Below are 20,756 nucleotides of genomic sequence, written 5' to 3' on the forward strand. Positions count from 1 at the left end.
GAATAGTTTGGTATAGTGCCTGTTAAAATGGAAAGAACAATTAACACTATTTCTTCTGATTACTTGCGATTGAGTTGCCAATTTTATTACAAGCCCAACATGTGAAGCACCAGGCAAGCCTATTTGCTGACTACATCAATTCTCTCAAATTGTTCAACACATTTCAAAGTTTTAGCACAAAATTCCTTGTTGTTTTGTCATTATTGTTGTCGTTGTCATCATTGCTGTTACATGAGGATGAAGAAAGGGTAGATAGATCTTGAGGAAATGAAGTCTTTGAAACAGCCAGAATAATACCATTGTCAATATACTAAATGCAGCTTTAACACTTCTATAAATTCTTATAAAAGCAAAAATGCCTTTAATAAATGCAGTGACCTTGATATAAATACAAGATTACTATATACATACCGTAGCAAATGTTCTAAAAAGTTTTATGCAGTACTTGACTAATTCAAGTGACTTCTTTAATGAGGAACTTCAGGTATTTCATTATCATAATCTTATTGCTGACCCACCAAAGAAAAGATGGTAATGTAAGGTTGGAATTATGTTAGCTCTCTAGTATTCATCAAAACAGTGCCACTTGGAGAATGCTGGTTTTTCTGCAATACCCATTTCAAGCATAATAGTTTCACCTTTGATCCAGATGCCATTTTGAAAGGAAAACAACAAACAAACAAACAAAAAATCAAGAATCATAATTTCAGAAACTTAGAAACGTCGCTAAAGACACATTTTAAACTCAAGTTTGTCAGTATATGTATGCAAATAAGCATCATAGCTGAGTTTTGATCCCTAGATAAACCCAAGTCCAGGTGGTCAAAATGATCCAGTGATTAGAATGATAAGTTTTCAATTTTAAGATCTCAGTCCATGGCAAACATAAGAAAAGTGAAGCACTTATATGTGCATTACATATTATTAACTCATAATGCTCAGTATGAATTTGGCACAAGTGGCATCTCCACAGTACAGTGGAGAAAACTAAAACACAGAATCAGAAACTGCAGTAATGTTTAGCAAACACCCAAAGAGAAATTAACAATTTCAAACAAAGCATCATTTGGGCCATCTGGGGCATCAGGATATTGAATTTAATAATCATGCAGAGAATTCTCATTCTAGTTACCTCTAACAATTCCTACAAGGATTTTTTTTAAATGCTAAACTATATAAAAACACATTTAGAACACCATAACCCAAGGGCACCTGGGTGGCTCAGTCTGTTAAACTTCTGATTCTTGGTTTGGCTCAGGTCATGACCACCTGGTTTGGGGAAGAGCCCTACCTTTGGTTCCCTGCTCAGATTCTTTCTCCTTCCCCCTCTGCTATGTCCTGATGTTCTCTCTCCCTCTCTAATCAATAAAATCTTTAAAAAAGACAATACCTTAACCCACATTCCATAATGAAAATTTTACATGTGCACTCACGCACATATATTTAATTATCAGATCAACTTCCAGTTTCTTCTCATTAAAGAAATAATGAATATTGGCTCACATGTGTGTTTGATTTTGAATCTCTTGGTCTCTTTTTCTCTTTCATCATTCTCCCTACACTGGACTCACCATTTTCTCTTACAACACTTTGCTCTATTCCCAATTTAATATACTTCTCTTCCTGCTTCAGGGACATGGGAGAGATTGGCTTGATGTTACCCGATGCCACATTCTTTCCTGGCTACATAGCAGTACTACATCTTCTAACTTTCTTTGTGCTTAGGTATGGGCCATATGACTCAGCCCCAATGAATGTGGATGGAAATGATGTACACTAAGTCCGGACCTTGCCATAAAACCACCTGCGGGATTATTCACACATTTTTCCTGTTCCCTGTCACGTTTTAAAGATATCAACATTGTACTTTGGAACCGGAGTCACCATTTAGGGAGGAACTGCCTGAATTGCACAGATATAAACTTTGACTATTTAAAGATAACAGTATCTGAAGGATGTTTATGATAGTAGCCACTATTATTACCCTAAATAATAAAAATGTGGGATGCCTGGGTGGCTCAGTGGTTAAGAGCCTGTGTTGGCCTGGGACGTGATCCTGGAGATGTGGGATCTAGTCCCACATCGGGCTCCCTGCATGGAGCCTGCTTCTCCCTCTGCCTGTGTCTCTGCCTCTCTGTGTCTCTCATGAATAAATAAATAAATAAATAAATAAATAAATAAATAAATAAATAAGATCTTTAAAAAAATAAATAATAAAAATGTTAACACCATTGAAAGGTATGTTTGCCCAATCATCCTGTCAACTTGGCCTGATGTCTGAATTCCCTATAACCACTCACAACCTTAATCCCCTGAATTAACGAAAATGCATTTTGGCAAAATAGTAACGTCAAATGATTATCATGTTACCAATATTTGACAGAAATAACACTAACTTCAAGCAGTAAAGTGAGCTCTGCCAGTTGCTTGCTATTTAACATTGGGCAATCTAGTAAATTTCCCCGTTTTCTGAAAATTCTTAACTCATCTAGCTGTTTAGTACACTCTTGGGAAAAACAAATGAAAAACTATGATAAAAATGCAGACTATAAAATTGTATTCACATGAAACATATTTTTATTTTCAACAAATTTATTCTGCAATTAAAAAAAGCAAAAAAGAAAATGACGCATCAGAGATTAGGTTTAGGGTGGTAAATCTGGAAAAAGGAAGTAGAACGTCAGAAAATCCCAGGGATAAAGAATTCGGTAGGCCATTATTATCAAGGTAAGAAAGAGTGACAGATCTCGGATTACATTTTGTATGGCCCAGTTGTAACTGAGATAAAAAGACTTCAGTTTTCCCTTTATTGCCTATATTGTGAAACTTTTATTGACTTCAAATCATGACACTTGTTGCTTTTTGATTATGCAGACATAGTTTCATATACCTCTGGGTTGGCACTCCCAAGCTCTAAGTGAATTGAACATATTCACTTCACTAAAAATGTTACAGTTAAACAAACCAACCAACAAACAAAAACACAATGGGTTTTTAAGCCCACTGGATTCTAGAGCTATTTATTCTGGTTGCTAAGAATAGCTTCTTAAGATCAGTGTTATCCTCTCTTTTTATTAGCTCTCTTTTTTTATTACCATCTTGTCATCAGATTCCTATAGGTGAATCTCATTTTTTTTTAATCGCAACACATTTCATTATTCCATTTCTCTACATTATTCAGAAAGATGGAGATGTTACACATATCTGTTCATCAACAAAATCTTGGTGACATAATTGTCAATTGTTTTGGAATGTGACATCGCTGAGGGGTAAGCGGAAGTTAGCTGTGTGGTTCTGCAGATTTTCTTCTGTTCTCACTCATTTATCTGGTAATCAACTGATGGAGACTGGGCTCAGCTGAATTGCCCTGCTTTGTTCCACATGTCTGTCATGCTCTTCCTGGATCCAGCAGGATATTGGTTATCTTTGATGGGGATAGTGACTCGGAAGAGGCAGATAGCAATATTCAAGAGTATTGGCAATCGTCTGTTTCCTGACCTGGGTCACAGGTACAGGGCTGTTCATTTTGTTAAAATTTATTGAGCTATACTCACAGTTTGTGTTTCTATGTATGTAATGTATGTTATACAACACACATTACTTGAAAAATATTAGTTAAGCAACTTCAAACATATTTAACTTTTTAAAAAAGCGTAATAAAGGTGGAGTGAGAGCTTATTTTTCATCCAATAATGAAACAGTTGAAATGCAGACAAAACTAAAGCAGAAGTATAATTTATGTATCCAATTTAGCATCAGTTTATTTCCATCCTGATGTTGAAACCTAGAGTATCCTGATAAACAATTTCATTTCAAAAGTCTCCATTTTACTTTTTTGCCTATAGAAACACGATATTAAAATAAATCACTGAAACAAGATTTGAATTTACTTACTTTGAACATCAAATAATGTTATAATTTATGAAACTTTCAACTGTTCACAGATCATTTTAATTTTTTTATTTTTATTATTTATTCACAGATCTTTTTTATTGTTTCTCCATAAAGTTATTGTCATCTATTTTTAATTATACATATAAGTTGACTTATAAAATAGATACAAAGTGTTATTTATTTTAATTTACTTAATAGTAGACTTGTAATAAACTATACACCATTTGGGGATGTAGAGCTCACATTTTATATATGATGAGAGAAGTATTTATAGTCTTATTTCTGAAAACTGATTCAAAACTATATCTATGGCAATACTAGTGCTTTCTTCATTCAGATTACTAGGTTCTAAAGCAACTACACCTAATATAATTCTATTCCATGCATGTTTTCTGAAGATGTATATGTATTTTCATATAAAATCTGGATGGATTTAGTCATGCAAATATTTAATTTTCAATTGTGGAAATATATAGAGGACATAATCCATCTCCTCAAATAGGGTCAGAGAAGGACTATATTTATCTTGTTCTCTATTGTTATTGCATTTCCTGTCAGAACTCAATTGATAGTTAATAAGTGGATGAACAACAAAGATATTTAGTTAACCACTAAAATGATTTTTTAAAAATCTATGTATGTAAAAAATAGGTTTAAAGTGAATGCAGATTATACTATTTTCAATAAATTATAATTTCAATTGGAATATAGAAATTTTGATAAGCTACTTTTTGTTTATGGTGCGAGGTATAAATCAGTTTAACTTTTGCACATATTCAATTATTCTAGCACTAGTTGTCAAGAAGACTACTCTTTTTTCCACTGAATAGCTTCTGCACCTTTGTCAAAAGTCAAATACGTGTGTATTTATATATATAAATACATAAATATATATATTTAACATATATATGTATATATAATCACAGAGGTTTATCAATTTATTAATCTTGGCAAAGAAATTGCTTTAGTGTCACGGATTTATTGTTTGCTTTTTTGTCCTGCTTATTTCATCTTTTCTTTTTTTAAGCTCTAGTCTTTATTATTTCTTACAGTGTACTTATAGTTTGGGTTTCATTTGTTCTCTTTCTAGTTTTGTCAAGTGAGTGCCATGTCATTTATTTAGATCTCTCATTTTCTAAAAAAGATTGTATTTATTTATTTATTTATTTATTTATTTATTTATTTATTTATTTATTTATTTATGAGAGACACACAGAGAGAGGCAGAGACATAGGGAGAGGGAGAAGCAGGCTCCCTGCAGGAAGCCTAATATGGGACTTGATCCCAGGACTCCAGGATCATGAGCTGAGCCTACGGCAGATGCTCAACCACTGAGCCACCAAGGTGCCCCAGACCTCTCATTTTCGATATACATATCCAATGCTACATTTTTGCACATATATTTTTGTTCAGCTCAAATACGAACTTTTCCTTCGATGTCTTCATCTATGGGTTATTTATAAGTATGCAATTTAGTTTCCCAAATTTTTCCAATGATCTTTTATAATTTCTAATTTAATTTTTAAAACAAATACTTCATGTAATTTTAATCATTATTTTAATTTATCAAAACTTATTTTATGGATGCTATACCCTCGGAAATTTTCCTGTGCCCTCAAAAAAGAATACGGATTCTGCTGGGTGATTTGGGTCAATGTTCTATAAATATTAAGTAAGTTAAGTTAGTTAATAACATTGATCAAGTATTCATGATGTTCTCTTTACTTTTCTATCAATTATTGAAAAATTGGTCTGAAGTCTTCAAATATAGTTGTGAATGTGTCTCTTTCTGCTTGTGATTCATTAACATTCCCTCCACCCCCATGTATTTTGAAGCTGTTATTAGGTGTATAAATGTTTAGGATTATTATGCTGTCTTGATGAATTGACCATTTTATCATTAGGAAATGTCCCTTTGTTGCTGGCATTATTCCTTTTCTACTTTGTCTGATGTTAATATAACTACCCCAGTGTTTTGTGACTATTATGCTTTTACTTTTAACCTATTTATGTCTTTATATTTTAAGAAGATTGCTTGGAAGGAGCATATACTTGGTTCTTGCTTTCTCAGACATTATTACACTCTTTGTCTATTTTAATTAAAGCACTTAGAAGATTTATATTTCATATGAATACTGATATTGTTGAATGCACATCTATTACCTTGCTCTTGTGTTTTATTTTTCCCATCAATTTTGGTTCCCGTTGCTTCTTTCTTTTTCTTTTTGCCTTCCTTTGGATTAAGTATTATTTTTGTGATTCCGTTTTCTATTATTGATTTATTAGCTATAATTCTGTTTATGCCTTTTCTTTGGAAATTAGAAATTATTAGAAGATTAGAAATATATATCTTTAACTTAATGCAATCTACCTTCAAGTAATATTGGACCACATTGCTTACAGCATAACAACTTCACAACTGTATATTTTCATTTCTTTCCTATCCTTTCTGCTTTTAGTGTGACGCATCTTACTTACACATGTGTTATCAATTCCACAACACATTAATAGGCAATTTTATTTTTAAAATTTTTAAAATAAGAAAAGTTTAAAATAAAAACAAGTAGGTATCATTCCTTTGTGTAGTTTCAGATTCCCATCTTCCATCTTATTAAAGTACTTTATTTCTTCTTGTAATTGCAGGTCTACTGGAAATGAATTCTTTCAATGTTTTTTTTCTTTCAATTTTTTTAAATTTTTATTTATTGATGATAGTCACACAGAAAGAGAGAGAGAGAGAGAGAGGCAGAGACACAGGCAGAGGGAGAAGCAGGCTCCATGCACCGGGAGCCCGACGTGGGATTCGATCCTGGGTCTCCAGGATCGCGCCCTGGGCCAAAGGCAGGCGCTAAACCGCTGCACCACCCAGGGATCCCCTCTTTCAATTTTTTTATATCTGAAAATATCTTTGTCTTTTTTAAAAAGTTATCTTCTCTGGGCAAAGAATTCTAGGTTAAGATTTTTTTGTGTTTTTCCACTTTTTAAAGATGTTACTCCACTGTTTCATGGCTTGTGTTGTGATGAAAAATCTGCTTTCATCCTTATCTTTGTCTATGTATGCATAGTGTGTCTTTTTAAAACAAATCTGGCTAATTTGAAGATTTTTATCGTTTTTGAAAAATTTTGTTATGAAATGCCTCACAGTTTTCTTCATGTTCCTCATACTTGAGTTCCACTGAATTTCTTAAACCTGTGGTTTTGCAGTTTTCATCAGATTTGGAAAAGTTTTAGTCAATAATTATTCAAATACTCTTTTTTCTAGACCCTTCTCTCTTGTGTCTGCTTCAGGGAACATTCAGTTACACGTATCTTACGGTGCTTGAAATTGTCCCCTGATTCAGTGATGCATTGTTTATATTTTTTGAAGTCCTTTCCTCCTTTAATTTTGGATTTCTACTACTATAACTTCAAACATACTAATCTTCTATTCTGCAATGTCTAACCTCTCATAATTCCCATGAAGTATATTTTTCATCTAAGTATAATTTCTATGTATTTACTAAACATATCTAATCTCTCCTTTATCTTTTTGAATTCATGGAATATAGTTATAGTAACTCTTTTAATTGTCTACTAGTTCTATCATCAATGCCATTTTCTGGATTAGTATCAACTGATGTTTATCCTCAATATGGACATTTTCCTGCTTTTTTGAATGGCTGTCAGTTTTTTATTGGATGTCAGACATTGGATGTTCTGTGCTAGATATTTTTATATGCTTATAAATAATCTTGACTTTTGTTTTGTGAAGCGGTTATTTGGAAGTGGTTTCTTTCTGGTTTTTATTTTAAGCCCCGTTAAAGCAGAATCAGAACAGCATGTGGCTAGGACTAACGTTTCTGAACTACTAAGGTAAAATACTTCTAAGTCTACTGGTTGACCTGTGAATTTTGAAGTTTTCCACTCTGGCTGACAGGAACAGACACAATACCCAGTCTTATATAATTCTGTGAATTATTTCCCTATAACTTTTATAGGTAGCTTTTTTATCCGGCTTTGTGTATTTCCTCAGAATATGTTCTCCTCATCTGAATAATAGGTCTACTCTGTAATATCCAGATGCCCTTGTGCAGCTCCCTTCTCCCCATTCCTGTTCCCTGCGAACCCAATCTACCTTTGCCTCTTCCTAGAACATTCGGCTCTCTCTCTTCTATTCAACCTGAGAGGTAGCTGGAGTCTGCCCGGAAGAACTTCAATGTATGACAGTTGGAGCAATCAAAGGGCTCTCACCTCATTTGTTTCATGACTATCAGGGAACACTGCCCTTTGTTACCCAATGTTCAATGAAGCTATTACTTCATGTATTTTGCCATTTGTGACATCATTGTTTGCATCCCTGTCATTTCACTTGTTTGCAAGTGGAATCCTCTTACTAATTTTGTTAATGGTGCCAATCTCAAATAGAGTTTTATTGAAGACATTGCATTTTCCACTTAATAATACAGTGTTTATAAATTGCAGTTTTTATTTCCTTTCCCTGTGCACATATTCCATATTCAAGTATTAAGAATGCCCAGTACACTTACTATAGCAGCTTGACCTTAAAGCTGCCATGGAATTTGCTACAAATCTGGATCCTTCAAATGTTGTGCAAAACAATGCTAAACTTATTATCAGGTTGGCTTAATCAACCTCTTCAGTGGTAGGTCCAGAGGAGGCACCACCAGAGGGAGGAGCTCCACCTCCAGGGAATCCTCCAGGCATTCCTCCTGGCATGCCTCCTGTACTCTGGTACAAGCCTGGTAATGATGAGGTTGAAGACTTTCTCCAGCTCTTTTGTCTGACACTCAGATTCTTCCTTCTCTGCAGTCTGGTTCTTATCAAGCCAGTTAATGATTTCATTACACTTGTCAAGAATCTTCTGTTTGTCTTTATCATTGATTTTGCCCTGAAGTTTTTCATCTTCAACATTTGCTTTCATGTTGAATGCATAAGACTCAAGTGAATTCCTGGAAGACACCTTGTCTCACTCATTTCATCTTCAGCTTTGTACTTCTCAGTTTCCTGTACCACGTGCTCAATGTCCTCCTTGCTCAAGCAGCTTTTGTCATTAGTGATGGTAATCTTGTTCTCTTTCCCTGTGCTCTTATCCGCAGCAGATACATTGAGGATACCATTAGCATTGATATTAAAAGTGACTTCAATCCGAGGAACACCACAAGGGGCAGGAGGTATGTCTGTGAGTTCAAACTTGCCAAGTATGTTGTTATCCTTGGTCATAGCTCACACTCACCTTCATATACGTGAATAAGCACACCAGGCTGTTTGTCAAAATAGGTAGTGAAGGCTTATTTCTGTTTGGTAGGAATGGTAGTATTGCACTTGAGGAGCACAGTCATGACTCCTCCAGCAGTTTCAATGCCAAGAGAAAGTGGGGTGACACCAACAGCAGCAAATCTCGAACATTTTCAGATTTGTCACCAGAAAGAATAGCTGCCTGGACTGATGCACCATAAGCAACAGCCTCATCAGGTTTGATGCTCTTATTCAGTTCCTTTCTATTGAAGAAATCTTGCAGAAGTTTCTGAATCTTGGTGATATGAGTAGAACCACCCACCAGGACAATATCATGTACCTGAGACTTCTCTAGCTTGGCATTCTGAAGAGCTTTCTCTACAGGGTCCAGGGTGCCATGGAACAGGTCAGCTTTAATCTTCAAACTAGACATGAGTAATAGAGGTATAGAAGTCAATTCCTAAAAAAAAAAAAAAAAGTCAATTCCTTAGTACAGAAACTCACTCTTAATACGGGCCTGGGTGACGGAAGAAAGCGTACGCTTAGCATGTTCACAAGCAGTACAGAGACGACAGACTGCGCTCTTGTTTTCGCTGATGTCCTTCTTGTGTTTGTACTTGAACTCTGCAATAAAATGGTTGATCATTCGGTTGTCAAAGTCTTCTCCACCTAAGTGGGTGTCTCCAGCTGTGGACTTGACCTCAAAGATCCCATCTTCAATAGTAAGGACTGACACATCAAAATGCCACCTCCTAAATCAAAGATCAACACATTCCTTTCAGCTCCAACCCTCTTGTCTAAGCCAAGCAATAGCAGCAGCAGTTGGCTTATTGATGATTCGAAGTACATTGAGACCAGCAATAGTTCCAGCATCTTTGGTAGCCTGACACCAAGAGTCATTGAAGTATGCAGGTACTGTGACAACTGCATTGGTAACAGTCTTCCCAAAGTAGGTCTCTGCAATTTCCTTCATCTTTTTCAAAACCATAGAGGACACCTGCTCTGGATAGAAACTTTCTGTCTCTCCCTTGTATTCTACTAGGACCTTGCGCCTGCCAGCATCATTCATCACCACGAAGGGCCAATGCTTCATATCATATTGGACGACAGTATCATCAAATCTACATCCATTCATGCATTTGGCATCAAAAACTGTGTTGGTGGAGTTCATCGCAACTTGATTCTTTGCAGCATCACTGATCAATCGTTCGGTGTCAGTGAAGGTGACATTACTTGGGGTAGTTTGGTTTCCCTGATCATTGGCAATTATTTACAGTTTCCCATGCTGGAAGACACCCATGGAAGAGTAGGTGGTGCCAAGATCAATGCCAACTGTAGGTCCCTTAGACATAGTTGCTTCTGTGTGGGATGGGCTTGACTCGAGGAGAAAATAGCCATCTGGAGATACAGCGCTGCTCTCAATGAGACCCTTCTTATTAAAATTTAAATGAGATTATATCACTCCTCTGCTTCAAAATCTTCACTTCCCATTTCACTCAGTAACAGTCAAAGTCCTAACATAGGTCTACAAGGCTTTACATTAACTGGGTGGGCATCATTCTGAAATCATTTACTACTATTCTTACCCTCACTTATCTGCTCTGGCCACAATGATTCTCTTGCTTTTTGTTAAATAGGTGTACTCTCCTCTCAGGGTGCTAGCTCTTGATGCTTCCTCTGTCTGGAATGTTCTTTCCCTAGATAATCATATGGCTCACTCTTCAAATATTGTATTCTCATCAAGGAATGCTGTGTTCATACTATCTAAATTTACAATCTAAATCTGATGCTCCTCACTCCCCTTTTATTTTTCTTCTGAGTGCTCATGCACACACATGCACACACATACTTTTCTAAACATCTTATTATATCAGATATAATTCTGGCTTGCCTTTTACACATTTCTCCTTCTAATTAAGGTATAATTTTTCCCCATTTTATTTTTATCCTAATAATGTAGTAAGAATTTAAGTGTTAATCGTAATCACTAAAAAGTCAATAGAAATCAAATGTTAACACAATGCAATCTCAGTTCTTTCAAAAAATAGAACAGGTACTTCACCTGGTAGGTTAAAGAGTTCTGATTACCCTATCCATTGGGAAGTGTAGGTATGTGTTAAGTTAACCATATTGTAATCTCCTGCCATTATCTGAGTAAAATAACAACAGGAAATTCCAAGAAAAATAATTTAAAGCAATATAAGAGCTATTGAGTTATACAACACCTATTCCCTTATTTACATAAAGGCACACTTGCTTTCAGATGTCCATGTAAATCAGATTTAATTTAACATATTTTTAAGTTTTAATAAAATCAATTCAATTCAAACAACTACTATAAAACATTCAATTTACTTTTTAGATAGGGTGACAAAGTAGCAGTACCCTAGAGTACTATACTATGGTTTATTTCTGATGAAGAGTAATCATTCAGCTACTAATATTTTCATCAAGTTTACTTGTATTCGTGGTTACAATCAGGATCTAGCAATATTTTGGGGAGTAAAATAAATTAAGGATGGAGTATTAAAAACTAAAGTTATGAGATGAAAGATTTTCAATTATTACCCTGAAACTTTAATCTTCCAAAACTTGAATGGAAATAAGTAGTTAAAATAACATGTCTAAAACATTTCTTGAGATAATGACATGGCACTTCAGAAAACAGAAGGGGCCTATCAAATCAGACCAGGCACTGAACACCAATCCAGTTAAATGTAGTCTACTATTCCCACAGCAGACTGGATTATAGGAGCCTAAAAATGGTCACACACATCTCAGAGCATTCTTCACACCTGGGTGGTTTTAAACACAAAGTATTTCAGTATAAAACTCTTGCTAACTGGGATTCCTGGGTGGCTCAGTGGTTTAGCACCTGCAATCTGCCCAGGGCGTGATCCTGGAGTCCCAGGATTGAGTCCCATGTCGGGCTCCTTGCAAGAAGCCTGCTTTTCCCTCTGCCTGCATCTCTGCCTCTGTGTGTGTGTGTGTGTGCGTCTCATGAATAAATGAATAAAATCTTTAAAAAAAAATTCTTGCTAACTGCCATTTCTATGCGTTAGCTTTTCCCACTATCCAGGTAAAATAGAAAGATGTGCGTCCATAAGATCCAAAAAGAAAAAGAAAAAAAAAAAAAAGGTAAGAAATCTCAGGTAAGGTGGGAAAAGTGTGGAGGAAAAGAAATCTAAACGATAGCACAAATAGATTTCAAAATGAGTACGGAAAACGGAAAAATATCCTATTTTCTAAGTACAGAATTATTCTCTTTTTCATTTAATAAATCAGATTTCAAAGCAAAGGAGTACTAAATAACAAAATACTCAAATAATAAAAAAATTAAAAGCAAATGGTGTAAAATGCAACATTAAAAACATTATATGCAGGAAAATTTACTTTAAATCTCCCCAAAGGAAAAGATAGAATTAGAATTTACTATCTTGTTTTGCAGTAATGATTTGGATGATTCATCATAGTAGTTCTTTTGTTTACTTGCTCTGTGCATTTAACAATATTAGCTGTAAACACAATTAAATGCAAGAGGTCTGGCTTAGTGGTCATCCACAGAGATTTGCTACTAAATGTGACAAATGATCTTGTTATAAGGAACTCAAACTGCAGAACACTCCAAAGTGTCTATACTTTGTTATGAGCAACTCTCAAGTTTTAGAGATTTCTTCACCAGGGTTGACCATAAATAACTAATAAATACAAATGACCACATAATCTCCTATTCCGTCTTTACAGCAATATCTCTATGCACACAATGCACACACACAGAGCAGAGGCCATTGTACCACTATCTCAAAGATCTCTATTTATTTGTATTTAAGTTAAATTAATTCACACGTAGTATATTGTTAACTTCAGACGTAGAGTTTAGTGATTCATCAGTTGCATAGAACACCCACTGCTCATTACATCAAGGTCTCTGTTTAAAAATCATCCTTGTCAGTTAGAGGATCTGTGGTTTTTGAAGTAGGTGGAGAGAAAAATACAATATGAAGAATCAGCTGCAAAAAGTGATTTTTAACAGAGGACAGTTCTTAATCTTGAAATAGTGAGGAAGATAAACCTCAAACCACTGTAGTATGCTAGTACTTATCAATAATTTTGATACAAATCCTGTCCATTCCCCTGGATAAGAACAACTACCTTAGGAGAAATTATCCTACAGGTAAATTCCCATGCAAGAGAGGTCTATGCCTATGATTGGACTGGTATACAAAATATTTTTTTTCTAATAATGAATTTCACTTTCTGAAACTCGCCTAGTTAGAGATTCCTCTAAGTATAAGTTACATGTATACTTTATTTAAAATATGACTTTCTAGGGCAATAAATACTATGGAGAATAGGGTAAAGATATATAAATCATTAACACAGCTTTAAGTCCTTTTCTCAATTTCTTCTTAATAGCAATCAAAGGGTGTAATAGTGAAGATATGGGAAATATGATGGCTGTGTAGATAAAGTAATTTTGGATTAGTTAAGCCCTCCAAAGGGTTTAAAATGAGGGCAGAGAAGGTCAGGGTGGGATTATCAGTGTGAAAGGGTTGTAGTATTGAGGATGTTATGAGAATAGTGAAGGGGAAAGTTATAAGGAAAATGAAAACTTACTCAAAGGAAAGAGATAAAAGGGAAATTTTCTTATTCCAAAAATTTGCTAGTGTGACTTTGTCTGGACTGACACTTTTTCTTTGAATTCTGCAGGATCACTTATAGATGTTAAGAGTCCTGAGACATGTTTGTCTTTTCAACTGATTTGGTTGCAGAAATCAGAGGTGAAATGTATTTGGTAAAAGTCTCTAAAGTTGTTATTTAAACATTAACTTTAGAATCATATATCATACTTTGCATGGAATTTAGGGCTTTCATCATATCTTCAAAGCTCTAACTTTTTAATACAAAACAGATAATCCTGGAAACATTAAGTCTCGGTTTTAACATTTTTTTTGAAGATTTTATTTATTTATTAATGAGACACACACACACAGAGGCAGAGACACAGGCAGAGGGAGAAGCAGGCTCCCTGTGGGGAGCTGGATCTGGGACTTGATCCCAGGACCCCGGGATCACGCCCTGAGTCAAAGGCAGATGCTCAACCACTGAGGCACCCATGTGTCCCTAATATATTTTTTACATGTCTGATCAAGATATTTTTGTATAAAACTTTTCTTCAAAATATTCATGATATGAGTCATAAACTGAACTTGTGTCAACTTGATATAGTGAAAATGAGCTCTGGATTGAGAATCAAGAAATTCAAGTGAATTGAGAAACAAAACCCTTTCATTCTACCACTAACTTCTCATATATATGTCTTTAAGATGTCACTGAACATTTCTGAATCAAAATGTTCATGTATATAAATTTATAGTTTCTAAGGTTTCTTCCAACTAAAAAAAAATGTATTTAATTAAACTCATAACCTACCCCTTCTGTTATACCTTAATATTGCTTTCTTTTATCCCTTTGCACTTTTCTTCTTTCCTTGACTTCCCAAATATCAACAGATCACCATTACTTGCTTCGTAGCTTTAAATCAAGATGTCCTAGTACAAACAGAGGATACAGATCATAACCTTTCTAAACTTTAATTCAACACAATATGTGCTTCTTCCAGGATATTTTCCTTCAGGACCAAAATCTATTGCATAATATGCAATTTTTCATTCATTCATTTAGTAATCAAATGTGAATAAGGCCTGCAATGGAGCAGAGACTGTGCTACCCATGGGGACACAATAATGCAGATCCCTTCTACATAAATGTCCCAGGCGAGTGGGAAAGTCAAATATAATCAACAATTACTTTAATACTATAATAAAACATGCTTGAAAGAGACTGAGGAAGAGCGTATATAATCTGATCTTGAAATAGTTCAAAAGGGGTTCATGTTGATTTGAAAGGTAATATAGAAGCTCAGGCCCAAATGACATATAGAAACCAGCCAAGGACAAATGAAAATAGATATGAGGCAGGCTATTTAGAGTAGAGAGAAAAGCATCACAGCATCACAGATGGGGAACTAAGGGATCATAAACAAACATCCTAGAGACATGAGGAAGCATGGGATATTTGGGAAAATGACCATATTCATTGCCCTAGAGAAGAGTGTTTAAGGGAAAAATGTAAGGGGATGATGACTGGAGAGGTAAGCAGAAAGATTATTAATCACTTAATAATGTTGCAGTTTAGAGAGATTTTTTAGGATGCTATGTAAATGACTTATTAAAATTAGAAAATCAAGTTAGAAAGATTAGTTATTAGGTCCCTCATCCACTTTTTTATTAGTTTTTTTCCAGTTTGCAATACATATTACTAAAAGAATAAAAAAATGTCGGCAGCTATTTGTACCTACTGATATTCTGCTATGCCATATAGGCTGCTAATAAATACCTATAAATTGAAATGTCCTGCTATAAGACGTATTTAAGATTATGATGTCATATTTCAAGCACATTTCTTCTTTAATAAACCTTATATTTTGGAATAATTTCAGATTTACATTAAATTTGCAATGATAGCTCAGAGAATTTCCATATATTATTTACTTAGTTTCCCTTAAGGTTAACACCTAATGTAAGCATCGCTTACACACAGCTCTGATTCAAGAAAAGAGGTTATTCTACTGAATTGATGGTTTTTATGTCCTTATGATGAAGTGGAACTGACTCTTGGTTAATTGATTTAAAACTAAGAAAATACTTAAACCCACAATTATTAAAGAGTGATATAAATTTATATATTACTATTGAATGAAAATATATTATCCCATAAAATAATGGTTGTTCACGTTTTGCACTAAGGTGGTATCAACTGATGTTTATTAAAATGGCAATATTACAGGCCCCATCATATAAGAATTGTCATCTATTAAAATCTGGCCTATGATTTTTGCTACAAAATTTGGTCTTCCAGTAACCATAATATCTTATGCAGAATCTCATTAACAGTCATAGTAGGAGAAGCAGAATGGCAGCAGACTTAGGAATCAAAGAAAATGTTTTATTTCTCTTAAATATGATTAAGATCTTAGAAACATTCCATAGAAGTAGTGTGAATTTTTTCTAAGTCAGTCTATATTCCATTTACCATATAAACATACTGATTATAGATCATCCAGAGATAATTCTGTTTTGTTTTGTTTTTTTTTAAGTCACTTTGTTGGCTGTATATGGTAGAGGAAAATTATACTTCAGTCTCTTCCTGTTGGGGACATAGCAAAACCATATTTCCCAATATTCCTCGTATTTAGGTTGGGGCCATATGATTCAGTTCTGGCCCAAAGGATGTGGGAAAAAGAGATATACACTACTTCCAGAGATGGTCATTAACCTCACTGCCTTACTATCTTTGCTCTTGCCATTCCATTATGACCTAAAAGACCAAGTATTTATAATAGGGAGGTGCCTGAATCATCCTTAAAGAAGAATGTGAGCAAGAGCCACCACCCAAACTATACAAGACTGGAATGAAAGAGAGTTAAATTTTTCTATCAAACTTTGAAATTCTGGGGGTATTATTTGATGTACTTTCATATGTTAATACTCCGTGTTTCATTAAGAAAAAGATCCTAGTTACTCAATCTTTTGTTATTGTTCTTACATTAGCTATGATCATCATTCAATTTAGGCAACATGTTATGATCATCTATTATTCTGAGCACAGGGAACTATTAAATGAACAACATATGTCCATAGACAAGCTCATAGAAGCTCATGCCTAAGTTACTATAAAATGGCACAGAAGAAAAAGCTCTATTGATTTTTTTCTGTCTGTTCATTTGTTTTTAGTTTAGTTTAGATCCAAGAAATGCCAATTATTATTTGTAACCTTGGGTTAATCATATAATCTTTTTTTATATTCAGTGCTTAGTATATGGTCTTTCCTTTCTACTTTTTTCTTTCCTTTCTATTATTCCTTGTTATCTTTGTTCATTGATCTCCTATACTAAACATTTAAGTTCTATAAATCTGAATATTAAGAAAAATCAGTACAACTATTTTCATGTCTTTGATTCTCAATAAAAAATGTTATCTCCCTGGTCTCCAAAGACATCACAACTAAAAAAGGGAAAAATAATGAACTTTCAAAAGTAATTGAAGGTATCATTAAAAGTATTATTTTCATCTCTTTCCTAATTAAATCACACCAAAATAATTTTCAGAGAATGTGTCCAGGAAACCTTTATATGCCATCATATGATAATAGACATGCAGTTTTCTTGGAAAAGTTAAGCATAACACATCACCAAGGGAAGTCATTGATAAAATGCATAAATAAGTACTGACCAAACCAAAGCCTTTTACACAGAACTTAAAAGTCTTACACAAAACATAAGTATTTACACAAAAAAGCATTATTTATGCCAAACCTCAGGAACAAAAGAAGCTTTTTAGGGACCTAAAATAAATTAAAGTAGCATAACAAAACATTAACTCATTGGCGCATTCAAATATAGATATTATTACAAATCTAGAAAATGTGTTTATAGATGGTTGCTTTATTAACATTTTTTCCTAATAGCCACAAGAGGAGAAAGATCCGGTGATATGAAAACATGAAGAAACGAAAATGTGAACTTCAGAATGTGAAATAATATTGTTGAACATAGTGTCAATATTCACTACCTCAGTAGAAATAACTTCTGCTCAAGTAATATGCAATTAATCTTGCTATATATACATATATATAAAATTAATATGAAAAGCTGAAAACCTATAACAATAATCTTAGAAAATATCTAGATTACTTAAACAACAATTCTACAGCAGAAATCTTTAATAAGATCTCTAGAAACTAAATTAGCAGAGTTGAGCCAAATTCTATATTTAATTAATCACTGGTAGCAAAATAGAAAAATGCAACTTTTTTAATAACTCATTTTTCTTTTATTATTTAAATGTATTCTTGTGGTATTCCATACTTTCACAAGTCCCTTTGGAAACTTGTTTATTGATAAGGAAGATTAATGATGTGTAACAAAAAATGTCTATTTCATCTTGTGTCTTATTAGAATGCTGATATATTTGGACAAGTACCACCACACTAAGTGAGTAGCACAGATACATAAAACTGGTTTTGTGACCATCTATTTACCAATTCACTATCTATAAGAACTATTGCTTTTTATTTTATATCAGCATACTCTTTCCAAATGTAACAATCTTTTTTTTCCTTTTTTACAAATACACTTATTATTCAAAAATTTATACATTATCAGCAATTAATATACCTACATTTAACAAAGAAATCTTTCAATTTATATTGATTATTGTACTCCTATGTTATACTGCTTTCTATTTTGTAATTCCTATTAATATATGGTGTTATGTTACTTTTAGGTGTACCATGTAGTAATTCAAAAATTGCATACTCTACTCAGTGCTCATCATTAGTGTACTCTTCATCCTCTTCACCTATTTCATGCATCTCCCCACTCACCTTAAGTGTAATATTCTTTCTTTTTTTTAAGATTTTATTTATTTGTTCATGAAAGATACAGAGAGAGGCAGAGACATAGAGGGAGAAGCAAGCTCTTTGAGGCGAGCTAATGTGGGACTCAATCCTGGGATTCTGGGACCACGTCCTGAGCCAAAGGCAGGTGCTCAACCACTGAGCCACCCAGGTGTCCCAAGTGTAACATTCTTAAGAATTGTCAAATTTTAAATTGTTTATTGAATGGATAACAAGATAAGTTTAGTAATATAAACAACTACAGTTTGGTTTATGGTCTTATTTTTTGCTAATGAGGTAAATTAAAAATTAAAATCTTAAACATCAGGCCTGATTCTAAATTAATGAGCAAAGGACAATATAATTCTTAGTAGGCTGTACTATAAAAGGTATCCTTCCTATCTAATAGAATTTTACCTGAAACAGTAATTAAAATGGATTTTAGTGAGATTGTCATATTATTGGTCTTGAATAATACTACCCTTTCTTAGACACTATTCATATCTTTCATTCAGATTGCTTTCTCAGGTATTTGTTATACTTTTTTGGTTGTCCATATTTTGAACCCTTTTTTCTATGTTAAGGAGTAACTTAGTTTTTCAGGAACACTCCTCATAAAATACACTCTCAAAATCCCAACTACTCATTTGCCCAACCTCTTGTAGCACAGCTGAAGCACCCTTCCTGGGCATTACATTTAGGTATAACCACTGGGGCTTTGGGTCAGAAGCTAGTTTTGTGAAGAAGCAGAAAGAGCATGGGCTCCATTCTAATGAGGATGCTGCTCGTAGAGTCAGATACACACACCTGGTTTCCAAGATAACAATGGCAGCAATCTGACAGCAGTATCTCCTGATGGTGATTTCAGCTGTATGTTCATCCCAGTGACAACAGTGATAAGTCTACACTGGACCAGTTTTGTGATATGATTTGAGACACTGTTCTAGCCTGGATGATTCCAACCATGATTCTTGTCCTTTTAGAGACACTTTGAGGTACCACATACGCTTTCAATAAAACTTTTTTCTATTGAAATTCTCTAGAATTGTTTTAGTTGGCTTTCAAATAAAAACTTTGAGGGGTACGTGGGTGACTCAGTCAGTTAAGCTCTGACTCTTGGTTCTGGTTCAGGTCATGATCTCACCATGCTGGGATAAAGCCCTGTGTCAGGCTGTGCACTGAGCAGAGTCTGCTTTAGATTCTCTCTTTCTTCATCTCTCTCTCTCTCTCTCTCTCTCTCTCTCTCTCTCTCTCCTCTCCCTCTCTGGTAGTCTAGTGGTTAGGATTTGGCCCTCTCTCTCAAATAAATACAATCTTAATTTTTTTAAAAAAAAACTTTGATACTAAAGCTGAATGTAGTGATTAGAGACAATTTTAGTTTGTCTCATTTTAAGAAGAAAAATATTTTTCAGAACACAAACAGTCATGCTGGGCATGTGTAGGGAAAAGTCTGTGCAGGACCAAAGGGATGAATAGTGGCAGGTACTCTTGATTGTAACTGTGGATTTGTTTTATATCCTACACAAAGCTTCCTTCTTATTATCACAACTCATCTCCAAATATAGAGATTGAAAGGTCAAATATTTGCTTCACTTGCTTCCTTTATAGTTCTGGAATAGGAAGTGATAATTTGGCCCAATCTAGAAAAATTAGACATGATGGGGGAAATGTATGTTTACCTGTGGGTAAAGTGTTTCCTCCTAAAGATGAGAACTTGGGACAACTGGATGGCTCAGTGGTTGAGCATCTGCCTTTGGCTCAGGGTGTGATCCTGGAGTCCTGGGATTGAGTCCCACATCGGGCTTCCTGAGTGGAGCCTGCTTCTCCCTCTGCCTGCGTCTGCCTCTCTCTCTCTGTCTCTCATGAATAAATAAATAAATAAATAAATAAATAAATAAATAAATAAATAAAATCTTTAAAAGAAAAGATGAGAACTTGAACAAGAAATAGCTGTTGTCTTTGGCTGGTTATTTCTGTTTACAATGTGATTTCTGATAGTATAAACACCACTTTGTAACTGTAAGGAATCAAACCTAGGAACAAGCCATTACATCAAGGAAGTCAAGAGCAAGGGGCACCTGGATGGCACAATCAGTTACGCATCTGCACAAGTCATGATCCCAAGCTCCTGGTATCCAGCCCTACTTGGGGCTAACTGTTCAGTAGGC

General features: G+C 34.5%; 1 protein-coding gene and 1 pseudogene across 1 annotated transcript in view; both read right to left on the reverse strand.

Moving 5' to 3' along the window:
- Positions 1-20,756, reverse strand: part of LRP1B (LDL receptor related protein 1B) — a 1,837,374-nt gene that overhangs the window by 1,067,707 nt on the left and 748,911 nt on the right. The window lies entirely within an intron of this gene.
- On the reverse strand, positions 4,103-10,562 carry LOC112648946 (heat shock cognate 71 kDa protein-like; annotated as a pseudogene).

The sequence above is a fragment of the Canis lupus genome, chromosome 19 (assembly GCF_003254725.2).
Source record: "Canis lupus dingo isolate Sandy chromosome 19, ASM325472v2, whole genome shotgun sequence".
NCBI lineage: Eukaryota > Metazoa > Chordata > Mammalia > Carnivora > Canidae > Canis > Canis lupus.